The sequence below is a fragment of the Python bivittatus genome, unplaced genomic scaffold (genome assembly GCF_059951505.1).
Source record: "Python bivittatus isolate LINGU-HERP-01145 unplaced genomic scaffold, Pbiv_v1 ctg000200_np1212, whole genome shotgun sequence".
NCBI lineage: Eukaryota > Metazoa > Chordata > Lepidosauria > Squamata > Pythonidae > Python > Python bivittatus.
In genome coordinates, this window is record NW_028277040.1 from 3,968,111 (window position 1) to 3,982,028 (window position 13,918).

The 13,918-nt window shown below is 43.5% G+C and overlaps 1 protein-coding gene across 1 annotated transcript in view; it reads right to left on the minus strand.

Annotated features, from left to right (window-relative positions):
• MAP2 (microtubule associated protein 2) overlaps positions 1-13,253 on the minus strand; it is a 254,107-nt gene extending 240,854 nt beyond the window's left edge. Inside the window, exon 1 of the mRNA XM_088135597.1 lies at positions 13,175-13,253. The gene's annotated coding sequence lies outside the window, so the exon portion shown is untranslated. The remainder of the gene's footprint in view (positions 1-13,174) is intronic.
• Positions 13,254-13,918: the final 665 nt, after the last annotated feature.

The following is a 13,918-nucleotide window of genomic DNA, read 5'->3' on the forward strand; positions in this document are numbered from 1 at the left end:
CGCTTCAGCGGTTCAAGTCCAGCCTTTGCGTTAAACAGGGTGAGCTCCTGTTTCCTCCCCAGTTCCTGTCAACCCAACAGGTCGAAAACTCACGTGAGTAGATAAATGGGGACTCTCACTCTGGTGGGAGGAAAAATGCTGGCGGCGCCTTGCAAAAAGGAGTTGGGAGCAGTTGCCGGTAAGCGCGAAAAACCGTGCGCACCCAAAAAGGGCGCGAAGCAACAGAAACCCCACCTTCTGCGCTCACCAGCTGGGCTCTGCTCTAGGAAGGAGGCTCTGGCAAACCACTTCCAAAAAACAATTGCCTTGAAAACTGCAAGGACTCATCCAAGCAGTCACTGCAGGGTCAGCAATGACTGAGCGCAGACAAAAAAATAAATAAATAAATTCTGCCAAAATGAAGGTTGTGGTCTTCTCAAAGGGGAAAGCTGTAAGCCCAAATGGATGATAAAGGAGAATGACTTTCAAGTTTCATTCAGTCCTCTAATGTTTAGAGAGAGCCTCTAAGCTCCTTTGCCAATAATGCCTAAATTCCATTCCAGGGCTATACTAGCCTTTCTTTTAACTAGGGGTGTCACAGTTTTAAAGCCAGGCCAATCAGACAAATGCTGCGCAGTTCCCAGGATTGAATCTATAAAGATTTCAGACCACTGGAAGCCATTCAATCAAGAATTTTAAGACCTGAATTCACTTATTTACTTATTCATCATTCATATTTCTAAGGACATTCAATTCGTCAATGACTCTGAGCATATTCATACTCACAATCGTAATTTTAATATTTGGAATCAGAGGTGACTTCCTCCAAGTGTGAGTTTAAAGCCAATCTTTGCAGCTGAATCCCTGGCCACCTTGGTAGAATTATACTTTGATATTAAGAGTTCTCAGGGCAATCTCCAATTATCCTGGCTTTTGAGATGACAAAGACTGAAGGCAAGCAATAGGTATGTTGGATATAGACCATCAAAAAGACTTGAATATAATCCCTACCCTCTTAATGAAATAATCTACAGTAACAGGAGGATATTTGCACCCGCCAGCTATTTATTTAATGTTGCCTATATGCTACATTAAAAAGTTCTCTCTGCAACTAGGCAAAGTATTTTACTCTCAGTGCTTTGGCAAAGAATATACAATACTATATCCAGTTCAGAACAGATGTGTCTACCTTTGTCCATGATAACACAGTGCATGTGTTTTAGCAGAAGTTCTAATATTATAATCTTAATTCTTGTTGCCTGTAAAATATATTAACAGGTGATACTTTGAAAATCTGTGTCATATCAAACTTTGATCTGGTCTTTGACCATAAATAAATCTAAATTTTGACATATTCTACAAGTTAACATTTCATCTGCTATTAATTTGTTGAATTTGATCAGTGACCATAATAAACTACTACTACTACTATTACTTTAACTTCAGTGTTGGAGAAGGTTCTTGAGAATACCATGGATATCAATAACCAGACTCAAATTATCATACTTTGGACACATTACACAAAGACCTTGCTGTCTGTGGAAGTCTATAATGCTGGGAAAGGGAAGGGATGATCAGTAAAAAGGTGAATAGACTCAATTATAGCAGTAATGGATGGACCATTAGAAGATCTGAAGGAGCAGGTTGGGGACAGATCCTCATGGAGAAAATCTGTCTACATGGTTACTAAGAATCAACACTGACTTGATGGCACATAAACTTTTGTTTAATAACTTTTATTTAATAAATTAAAGACATCATCACCTCTTCTCCCTTGACTGTTTAACCATGCCATTAATATGGCATATTATGGAATTAAAAATGGCCAAATAAAATAAGGCATATCATGTGAATGGCAAAGCAATATACAGAGAGAACAGATATATAATCAAACCATTCAGAGAATATAACAGTAAAGAGAAACAAACAGAAACAAAGCAGGTAACTGGCTTTGATGATATAGAGACAGTTGTTATGCAGCTCTTTATAAAGAAGTAACTTTACAAGTTGGACCACTGATCTGCACCTGCTTCACCAGGAACTGGATGGTGGCAGATTTCCACAGTTATGTCCCATCACCGACTCATGCACACAGAGTGTAAGTGGCAGATCAGAATAGCTCCTCTATGACTGTTAACACTGGTGTTTGGGATTGATCAATATTGCCACCTCTGCTCACAACTTTGACAATAGCATCATTGTTAAAGAGAGTGAACAGAGCATATCTAACCATGCTACCCTATCGGTTACCAGTTATCCTGATTCCATTATCACTGCTGGTATATTGTGTTTGCTTGGTGGTAGAGAGATGAAGACTTGAGAATAAAAGACTAATATGTCTTTAGACAGAGGTAATGGCAAGCATGTTGAGGCTGTTTTCCATCAGCTCTAGACTTCATAGCCACCATAACTACTACATATTAATCTACCACTATTGGCCCAGTATACATGGTAAGTCTTATCTTTGATTTGGTCTTTGCCATAAATCATTCTGGGAATGATCCAGAGGGGGCTGGTAAGACAAATCCAGGTGGTTGTGAATGTCTCTTTTTCAGGAGAGAATGATATCTTGAACCATACCCTTCTTCAAGAGACCATCTCTGGATCCTGTAGGCTTTAGACCACTATGGCCCAATAACTAAGGTTTCATCAAGATGGAAATGGATCTAATTAAAAAAAAACCTTCAGCTATGCTTGGATGAAATAGATCTTCTAGGCCTATTTCAATCTGACTTCAATCTGGATCCAGCACCAAAATTATCTTGACTGCCATGCTTTTTTACCTGTCCTGGTAGAGAGACTGGAGAAGTGTTAACTTCCTGATTCTTCTTGATCTCCCATCTGCTTGGGGGATATCTGTTCAGTCCCAAGGTATTTAAGTTATGGAATGTCACAACGTGCCATCTGGTTTCCCCATTATTTTGTTTGTGTAACTACTTGAGGAAATTGTTCAGATACTAGGGATGAGTTGATATCATTGTGCAGTATAATATCTATCTCTATCTTTCTATCTCATCTGAATCAGGTGTGACAGTTTCTAGAGGCAGTACAGGGTTGAATGAAGATCAATACAGTTAAATTTTGAAAAGATTTTGAAAAGATAGAGGTGGTATTGGTGGATAATTTGAGTTTAAAAGGTCGTTAAATGAGTCACATCCAATTTTATGACCTTTTTTGCATGGTCATTAAGCAAATCACTGTGATCATTAAGCAAATCACACAGTCATTAAGCAAATCTAGCTTCCCCCATTGACTTTGCTTGTCAGAAGCCCCTGGGAAGGTCACAAATGGTCATCACGTGACCCCGGGATACTGCAACCATTGTAAATACATGCCAGTTACCAAGCGCCCAATTTTTGATCATGTGACTGTAGGGGCACTGCAATGGTCATAAGTGTGAGAACCGGTCATAAGTCACTTTTTTCAGCACCATCATAACTTCAAACAGTCATTAAACGAATGGTCATAAGTTGAGGACCTGTCCTATCAGTTTAATAGAAGCATAAGAATTAACAAATACAAGAATGAGTTGCAAGGAGAAAAAAGAAACAAAAAGACACTAAAGCATTTTTCTCCCAAGGACTTATTTTAAAAATATATATCTTAATACAATACAGAACCATTTCTTCATAAACAATAAATGTTCCGTGGAAAATGTTTCAGTACTTTCACTCTCTTGTTTTGAAAGGCTCTAATCCATCTGGCTTTTAAAAGCATATTTCCTCCTGAATCAAACACGTGAAGAGATGCCTCTTTACTAAGAAGATTGAATTTCAGCCTAAATGATACAGGAGTTGGTATTTTTATGACATCTGTGGGCTTTCATCTGACTTCACTTTTCTTGCTCTCCTACAATCTGCGAAGTGTGCACTCAGTATTTTCAGCTCTTCTTAAATTAGCTCCTTTGATCATTACAGCCTCCTTCAGGAAAACATAAGCCATATTCAAACACATGGGGAAATACCACATCTTGTGGGATACAGTGAGCAGCATCCAGATGGAGAAAATATCTCACTTCCACACATTTATTATATGTACTACTTCTGAGTTCAAGAAAGACATGTATGTCCCTCCTGTATGGACCCCTACAGACACTGAATACCTATGGCTGAATTCATGCATTGCTTTACCCAAGGAGGAGGGATATTACACAATCTCCTCAACAACTCATGATGGAAATGTTCCATGCTGATTCCTGATCAAACCTCCTGATTCGTGCCATCTCCCCCTTTTTTTAAAAGAGAAAATGTGGGGAGGGGGGCAGAGTCTCTGTCAGTGACATCAATGAAGTCACTTCACATAGGAGGAGAGGGTGGCACAGTCCTTTTTCTGCCCCACAAAGAAAAGGTACAACAGCATTTAATATACAAATAGACGCTTAGGAGTGTTTTTATGCTTGCATCACTATGGGAAGAACATTATTTAACCATAATCACCATCATAGCAACTGGAATTTTCACTCAGAAGTGTCTAATTATCAGAGCTATCAGCTCTGGTTAGAGAAAAGACAATGACTAATTTTAACACTAATTGGAAGCCCCTTTTGGACTTTTTGTGGAAAACAAAAAATGGAATTATGATATATGGAATTGATGATTAGTAAAATTAACATGATAGAAAAAATGGATGTTGTTATCTTAGAGTAAGAGTGTAATGTATGTTCTACTTATACCTGCTGTAAAAAAAAGTCAGAAATTCTTTTTTTTATATTTATATTTGTTTCTTTTTTCTTTGTCTTTCTTTTTCTGCACTTGTTTTCCTTCTTTCTCTTTGCACTTTTTTTCTTCTACTCTGTTACTCAATTATTAGTTCTTGTTAGTTTTTATCTTTCTCTTTTTAAAGTTTAATAAAGTTATTATATAAAAACAGAAGTGTCTGATTATCTTTCTAAAGAAATAAGACCATTAAAAGGCCCTGCCCTGAATCCCAAAGAAATTAATCAAAAGCAGAGAACAACCTGGGTATCTACACAGGGATTTCTCAGGATGGGAACAGAGCTACAGTAAGATTGCAATTTCTACACCTAGCAGGGATTGCTACAATATATCTGCCCATTTTTTTTTAATATGTCCTTTGTGGTTTAGAGTCAGTTTTCAGAAACACAGTACAGCAATCTAAATAATAGGCATTACTGTATTTAAGATTGCTGTGCTGTGTTTCTGTCATGAAAAATGGCACTAAACAACAAGTCAAATGGAATGATACATTTTAAAAATGTTTTCAAATTCAGAAACATCATTTTGAAAAATTAAGAGCTGACCCAGAATGGTTACAAACTCATAACTTTGCTCCTACCTTTAGTTTTCCGATGTGATGCTACACCAGGCATAGCTGTACCAAAAGACTGATCTATCTCATCCCCACCCCCCGAAAACAATCACTTTCACCCAGGGCAGGTAGGAAAATGTTTTCTATTAAAAACAATCAAGAGGTTCCTTCTCTTGACCATGTGTTTCCTGGTCCTTACAATTGTTCATTCAGAAGTAAAAAGCACTGAAAAATAGGAGATCCATTTTCTACAAAGCAAAACAAAGCCAGAAGAATGGCTACAGATTTTGTTTCCTATCTCAGATTTCAGAATGAAAATTGGAAATTGGGATTATGCCTCAAGTAGTAGTGATCAACCACCCTCCCCCCATGCCTACAACATACAGATCAATATCCAGAAATGTAGTGAAGGACTCAAAGATGGCACAGAGAAGACTGTGAGGACAAAAGACAAAACAGAAACAGCATTCGTTGTTTACTTTCAAAAAGCATAATTTAAACTAAATTTTAGTCCTGTCACCTTCTTTTAACTAAAAAAGCAAGCAGTCAAGCCTAAGATCTTCTGCTTCTGGATTCCATCACTCTTCCAGATAGGATGCTAACTGCCTGTTTGTACAAACAGCTACAAGAGGGGTGCAGTCAGCATATCTAGGCTCTCTATCTACCAGGGTCCCCAACTTGGCAACTGGCAACCCTACAATGACTAGATCACCGGGGCTTATTCCTAATGATACACTATTGAGGAAAACACATTTGTGCCTTGTTTTGTCTGCCACTAACAACTATGCCTGAGCATTTCAATTCCAGGAAGACCTAAGCAGAAGACGCCTCTCACAAAGCACTACACATCCACCAAGGAGTAAGTCCCGCTAAACATAATCAGCCTGACTATTTAAGGGAACACACACAGCAAGTTCCTTGTCTGAATATACATCATCAATCTGAGCCTTGAATAGCAGAAATGTGCCAGTATTTTACTCCTCATTAGATTATGGTTGACTGAATCAATAAACTCTTAAACTCTTACCATGAATAACTGCTGTTCATTTATACACTGGAAGGATTCTCTAGAGAAGCCAGTGGGGTGTTTTGTTTTTTTTTGTTTTTTTTAAGGATAAATTCATGAGAAAACTTATGAATTGCTTGCTTGCTTGGTACAGACAGATTTAATTAAAAAAAAAAATTGCTATCCATATTATTCTAGTAAACAAGCAGGGGAACAACACTGCCAGAACGTTTTAGATATTTTCAGAGATATCAGCAAAAGCATAAGTACTTCAATGTTTTCTTTTTAGAGACAAAAAACTAATCTCTTACAAAACAGGGTACAGTAGTTTTAGAATTAACTTGCTGAAAGCTCTTAAGCACTAATTGCATTATTGCCCACAGAACTGATAAGATGAGGTTCTTGACAAAAGGCCAAGACCATTTCTCAGGAAGAATGAGCGCTCGCAGGTTTTTTATACCTCAGCAGGAGAGGGACACAGCGTTACCTGTACAGAAGTGATCCACCTTCCAAAACACTAAATCAAGGTGAGCACTGCACTCCACTCCACTACCTGAAGGGGGCAGCACCGGGCCTTTAGGTCTCGGTCTCTCTCTCTCTCTCTCTCTCTCTCTATGCTCAGTGAATAAAACCTGTGGGACTGTTCATGGGTCCAAAATGCTACTGCTGTAACAGGGAAGTACATTTTCCATTAGGGATCGTCCTGGATCAAAGGATGGGAAAAAACACAGTGTGACTCAAACCCTGGCAAGCCTGCCCAACAGGCAATTTTCCCAAAGCGCTGAGGATTTCAGTCACTCTTCTTCCTCCATTCACACTCCACCCTTTAACCACCTGCTAATGTTTGCCACTAGAAGTGTCAACTTACCACTGCAAACCCATTTCACTTCAACACTGAAATGTAAGCAGAGCTGCCCCCAGTGAGAGCCAAAAGACTGCAGATTTAAATAAATAAATCTCTAGTCCACCTAGTTTTTTTTTTTTTTTTAGCAGATGGAGTGTCTTAATTGCTAAACTGTACTCTGAAACCCAGCCAGGCCACTGTGGATCCACACATACAATGAAACGTGTCAAATGAGGGGTGGCAATTGTGTATGTAGCTCTTAAACCCCTCTTTGATGGCTCTCGTATCTCCACAGGGTTATACCATTAAAACTCACAAAATAAACTGGTAATATAATTCACCACCAGTTTCCAAGGAACAACAAATTGTTCCTGGAAGTCCTGAAAATAGCAAACCAAAAAAGGTATGATCTTTAGACTCCAAAAGGTGCCGTGTTAAGCAAATTCAATGGATGTTATAGCTCCAATCTGACTTAATGATAGAACAGAAGGAAAGATATTTATAATCTTATTCATGTCTACTCAAAAGGAAGTCTCATTCTGTTCACTGGAATGAATGAACTTAAATGAAGTCTGTAAAAAAGATAATTGCCTGTTTAATTTCTACGTATTTACTTGCCATGAGACCAGACAACTAAAAGAACAGCAAGTTCTTTGCAGGAAAAAAGGGGAAAAAGCACCACAACTATATTGCCTGTAACCCTCATGATTAATATCAAATACTCTCCACCCCACCATCACCAAAGGAAAGAAGTGTTTACAACGCGAGTTTAGGGAGCCTAAATTGTGAAACTGCGCCCTGGGCTGTCACAGCACAAACAAGCAGGCACCCTGCTGGCATTGCCAAGGCATCAGCTGAGATTTCTGAATCACAGTCTCTCCCAGCTTTGAAATATCAAAGAGTTGGGGTTAAGTTGGTTTTAGAGCTGGGGTGTCAATCCCATGGCCTCAAAAGTTTTGGGTGTGTCTCCCCAGAGCCACTCCTAAAGTTACCACCAAATTCTAATTTTCAATACAGCTGGAAGAAAAAATCCTTAATTCCATTGGGAATAACCATACAAACCATATTTGTTTCTACTTCATTCCGGTCCCTACCTAAAGCGTAGCTCCTGGCATGTCTTTCCACGGCCCACCGAAAAACGCACTAAGAGCACTAAATAATGACAGAAGAAAATCTCCACTATTTTACAGAGACATCATTTTTTCGTATTGGCCGCTGCCATCAAACGAGTAGCGATCTTTTGTCCCTGAAGATTAAGTCTGCTCACAGCACGTTGCTTGGGTTTGCTCTGTGGATGGCCGATTCTCTTCTTTTCTTCAGTCTTCTGGGCTGCTTTGCCCTACAGCACTCCTCTTCCACTCCTATGCAAATCTATTTTGACTAACTCAGGAGCACCAGGATCCCATGGAACCAACCGTCCTTTCTGTTCTTCTCCTCTTTCCTGCTTTTTATCATATCGGATCGTTTTTTCCTGCTGGTATTTTCTCTGCTCCCAAACATATTCACTCCAAATGCCTAAGGCTGCCTTATACCAAAGCAGGCTTCCGATCTATCTAGCCAAGAATCCCTGCAGGAAGAAACAGCAACTTTCCAATCTCTTAGGCAGCCAAATCCTCTCCAGCCTTGCTGTTTGCTGCAACAAGCCCGAATGGGGCTTGTGCAATCTTTGATTGAAAACATCCCAGCAACCTCGCAAACACACACACAAGAAGCAGCCAAGAGTTTTTAATAGCACTTATTTGCATGACTTTTAATCCCTTCTTACTTACCACAGGCAATTCTTATGCACCGCAGATGACCGGGATGAATAGCTATGTTTATAAAGCTGCACAATGGCCAGGATTGAGAACTACTTTGTAGTGTATTAGATTTATATCCTGACTTTTATTCAGGAGCTCAAGCTGGCATACATAGCACTCCCTCCTCCTAATCCCCATCACCAACACGACCCTGTGAGGTAGGCTGGGCTGAGAGAGAAGGACTGGCCCAAAGTCGCTGAGGAAGCTATCCTCCCATGTCTGAGGGTAGACTAGACCCTGGGTTTCTCTACTCATTCTCCAACACAGAGAGAGCTGGAAGTCCAAAAGAGATGCCAGCCCATCTGGGTGACCAGAAGGGTACCAGCTTTGTCTTCCTTTTCCTCCACTATCTCCGGCACAGGGTTAGCCACCCATTTTTTGGTCTCAAGCTTAATGAACCAAGATGAGGAAAATGAATCAAGGACCATTTCAGGTCTGTTGGCAGGGGAAGCAGCACGAATCTATATCAGTTAGCCGCAAACCTAGGTTTTTGCCCTCTTCCAGCCTCTGAAAGGCAATTATGCTCATCACGTCAACTTGCCATTTTACAGACAGTGAAAGAGCACAGCTGGTGATTAAGCTCCCCTTAAAAGTCTTTTGCTGGGCTGAGACAGATGGCTTTGGAACCCCCACCCACCCCATTCATAAGCAGCCATGCGGGCTCCTGCGCCCGATACAAATCTGGGGGGGGGGGTGTTGGGGCTTACTCCCATCTGACGTAGGATAGGCTTGGTGTCTACAGGAGTGCCCCGCGGTACAGCAGAAGAAAAGGATACTCAGAGCTCTGGCTAAAGAGGAAGCTGGTGACAATCAAGATTTTGTTCCCTGCATATAAAGACAATACACTTAGCATCTTGTTTGGCATCAAGAACTACAACGGATGAACCCAGCTCTACTAGAGGGATCTACATACATTAATATGTGCATAGCTTAGCCATGCATAAGGACAACAGTCCTTGGATGGCTGGATCAACAAGGAGTTATTTACTTAAGCTTTTCATCACACAGTTCTTAAGTGCCACCTGATTTATGAGGCAACATGCAAACCAGCCCAGCTAGCAGGGGATTCTGGGAATAGCAGCCCAACACCGAGAAGGCACCGACTGGGAAGGCTGGAGTTCACTGTAACAAAAATTCATTCAGCCTGCACTAACGTAATGGATACTAAAGTCAGATATTTAAAAAGGCAACGTCTTCCTTCAGTCTGGCTCAACTCCTTGGGGCCACGTGGACCTGTTCATGTTGTTCTCTTGGCATAAGGCAGAAGTGATTTGCCACTGTCTTCCTCTTGGATCTTCTTCAATCTCCCAGCCTAGGCTACAGCCCTGGGATTTCCTGGTTGTTCTCCCATCAAACTCTTAAGCAGCTCCAGTCCTGCTTAGGCTTTCTGAGATCAGCCAAAGCTAGTTGAGTGCTGTCACCTGTTATGTCTTATATTTCCTCTGGTTTAATTCATTTTCTTGTACATTTGTACTGTGGGACGAGGACGGCGTAGAATGAAACCATAAGACATACTAGAAACCAACTCCACAGAGCTAATGTCATGCTTTGTTTTGTATTTACAAATAAGTACAGCTGAATTATTGGGGTTCAAACAAAAAACACCGATCATGGAAAGGGGGTTGGCGGCTTGCCATGTGACTGCTTGGTTATCTTTCTAATAGCATTGCAGAGATGAGTCAACAATATATCACAATGCATGCAGTTTACCCTGCGCACAAGGCACTGGGGAAGATGCTGGAAATGAGAACAGAAAGAGCTGCCCAGCATATCCTTGAGATTTTTATTTAGACCGCACTGAAATCACCCTCCAGCCAATACCCAACAGATAAATAAATAAATAAATAAATGGGCTGCGCATCTGTTCTAGATTGAGGCAGCTCTACGTGTAAAGATTCATTTACACAACCCACACTAAGCACTGTCAGCCCCCTGAGAAATCACCACCAGCAAATGAATTCATGTTCTGGCTTTAGTTCCATAGCAACCCAGAAAAGCGAGGATGAACCTGTTGCTGCTATTCGGCATCAGGCAGGGAGACGCCCATAGCAGCACCGTTTTAAGAAGGGGAACACTGTCACTGCGAACTGTGAAGTAACGTCAGCGCCACCAGTTTCACAGAGGTAATGCTCTTTCAGCACATTTTCTAGGGCTCCTGGAGAAAGAGCCAAGCCTCCAGGATCGCGCCTTCGCTTAAAAGGAGCCGGGGAACAGCGACAGAAAACCAATCAGTCCTGTGGTGTGGATGCATCCTCTGCGAGATACTAAATGAAAAAAGAAACCGCATCTGCCACGGACCGAGTGGTAGCTGTGGGAAGCTGGATATAGGAATTAAAAAGGAAAGAGACATAATGTACAGAGTCACTTTATAGGTCAGTCCATAGATCAACACTACGTCTACAGAGAGACGGGCCAGAGAAGCAGGAAGAATGACATGTCATCCATATAAAGAAAATAAATGATGTGTGAAAAATTATGACACAGGCAACTCAGATCACAGAAATCAGTCTTTACAGAAAGTACATGGATTTTTATACAAGTCTTACACGCCTGAAGCTGGAAATGAAGATTTAGCTTTTGTCTGCTTGCTTTTGATCCTTGGAGAGGGAGAGGTTTTACGGCTTTGCTAGACTGTGGAATGGAGAAAGGATTCTGACCATCCTCAGGGGCACACCCCCTCCTTTCCCAAAAGCCAGTCTCGGTAAAAGCAGCCTTCATTTGAATGTTAGGGTGTGAACACGATCCCAAACCTGTACGCCAATGACTCAGTATATCTGTCTTTAGTGGAAGATCATTCTTACTGAAAGACAAAAGGCTGCACCAGCAAAGGATTTTTGCACTCTTTACCTGCACCTACTTAGGTATGGAACATTTTGCACACTCTTTCACTTCCATCAAAGAGCTTTGTTCTCCACTGCCTCACTGTGGTTACCCCACATTGTCTCCTTTTCCATGGCTGATCATTTCAATGGAAGGAAAAATTGGGGGAACGGGGTCCATCTCTCCCATTTGCTTGTTTGCACCCAGTCCTTCCTTCCAAAACCTTTCAATTTTCTGGAGTCATTTACTAGAGTTAGCTCCTTTTGTGTCCCAGGCTCACTGATACCCCAATCAACAAAATTAAGCTTAATCTCTTTTCGAGAGGAGGAGGAGGGGGGAGATGAAGGTTATCAGCCACCTTCAAAGCATGTTTTCTTAAAGAGTTGGAGACTGCAGTTGGTAACCTTCCCAATGCTGCTCTTTTTCAAGCATCAAAATTGCAGATTCAACAAAGCCCTCACTAAAAATTTGTCAGGCTTTCTCAGCTGGGGCAATGAAGGGTGGGATTTATTGAAAATCTACTCCCCTCCCCTCCCCTCCCTCCTCCCTATTTTCTTGAAATTTCTGTCCTTAAACAAAAGAAGGGTAGTCAGAGATGGAGATGCTGCTACTGCATAACTGCATCGCTCTTTCACAGGGAGGGGATAAAAGCAAGCCTTAAAAAAAGGCATTGTCTGTTGTAGGTCACTGGGGGGGGGGGGAATGACTGGAAACCAAATTCTGCTTGTCTATGAAATCTTAAACAGTTGCAAGATGGGGAGAAGAGGTGTCGTAGCTCTTTTGTTCTTTCCCCTCCGCGACAGACACGTGCACACACGCTCCCCAAACCACCACCCCTAATTCGGAGTCTCCCCTCCGGCTGGAAGTGGGAAAAAAATCAACCCTTTCGGTGTGGTTTATTTATTTGCTTTTCCAATCAGGCTTTCCCAGGGCGGCTCAAAACCCTTTGGCCAGCAGCGTGACCTTCTGCTTACGACCAACCTCGACTGGTTTTCCCTTATCGCCTTCCACGTTCTCTAAAGGTGGCAGGATTTGTCCTCGGGCATCGAGAGAGACCGGCCCCTGCCCGCCGCCACCCACGACCCAGCCCCGAACAGGTTCCCTTAGAGAATGCCGCCGCCGCCGCCGCCGCCGCGAAATCGCCCCGGCTCGCCTTCTCCACCCGGGTGAGAGCCTGTGCAAGATACCCCGCCAGAGGTCTCCTAGGGAAGGCGATTTCCTCTCCCCGGGCGCTGACCCAGCCCAGGAGGAGACCTTCCAGACAGGCCAAACGCTAAGCGGGAAAAGGCGGGCAGGCGGAGAACGGCAGAGCGAGCGAGCGAGCGAGCGCGAGCAGGGGCGGCGGGGCGGCGGGAGAGAAGCCCCGGCTGGGTTTCTGCCTGGCGACGGCAGGGAGGCTGACGCGCCAGGATCCCAGCTCAGAGGGGCCCCGAGGATGCGCCGGGAGGGAGCCCTTACCCGAGGCAGCTGCTCCGGCGAATCCCACGAACTGCGGAGATGAGGAGCTGCAGACAAAACCTGCAACCAAGCAGCGGAGACGCCGCCTGCGCCGCCGCCAGCCCCTGGGACACACCTCCTCCCTTCAGCCGCTCCGGCCCGGCCCCCTCGCCCCTTTACTCCACGCCCAGTCCGTCGCAGCGCCACCCTCGCCGCGGTCTGGCTTTTCTCGCTCCCCGACCCAGCCAGCAGCCTCCGCGCTGGGCGGGCCCGGCAGCGGAGCAGCCGAGCGGGGGGAGGTGGCCGGCGAGCAGCGCCGGCGGTACAGTCGGCGGCTGAGCGCGGCGGGGGGAGCTTTCACCGGCCCTTCGGCTGGGCGGAGACCTGCAGGTGGTCGCCGGGGTAGGCGGCGGCGGCGGCAGCAGGGGGCGGAGAAGGGGATGGCGAGCTCTCCCTGCGCTCTTCTCCAGCGGTTTCGACGGCTTGGCGCCCCAATTTGATCCAAATATGACTACTTGCGGCTCTGCGTTAGGTGAACGCCCGGCGGAAGGATCCTGCTTCGCAGCAGGTGGCTGTGGAGGCCAAGCAGCGCTTAAGCACGCGTGTGGCTTGGAGAAACCAAGTTCTCAACGTCTAACCAGCGTGCATTATTGCATTTCCATTGCACGGGAGGGTAGCTGGGCGCCAGCGAGAGAGAATGAATGGGCCGAGATCATTTACAGCAATCTGTACCTGGAGGACACTCGAACAGGCTCATTGAAGTAG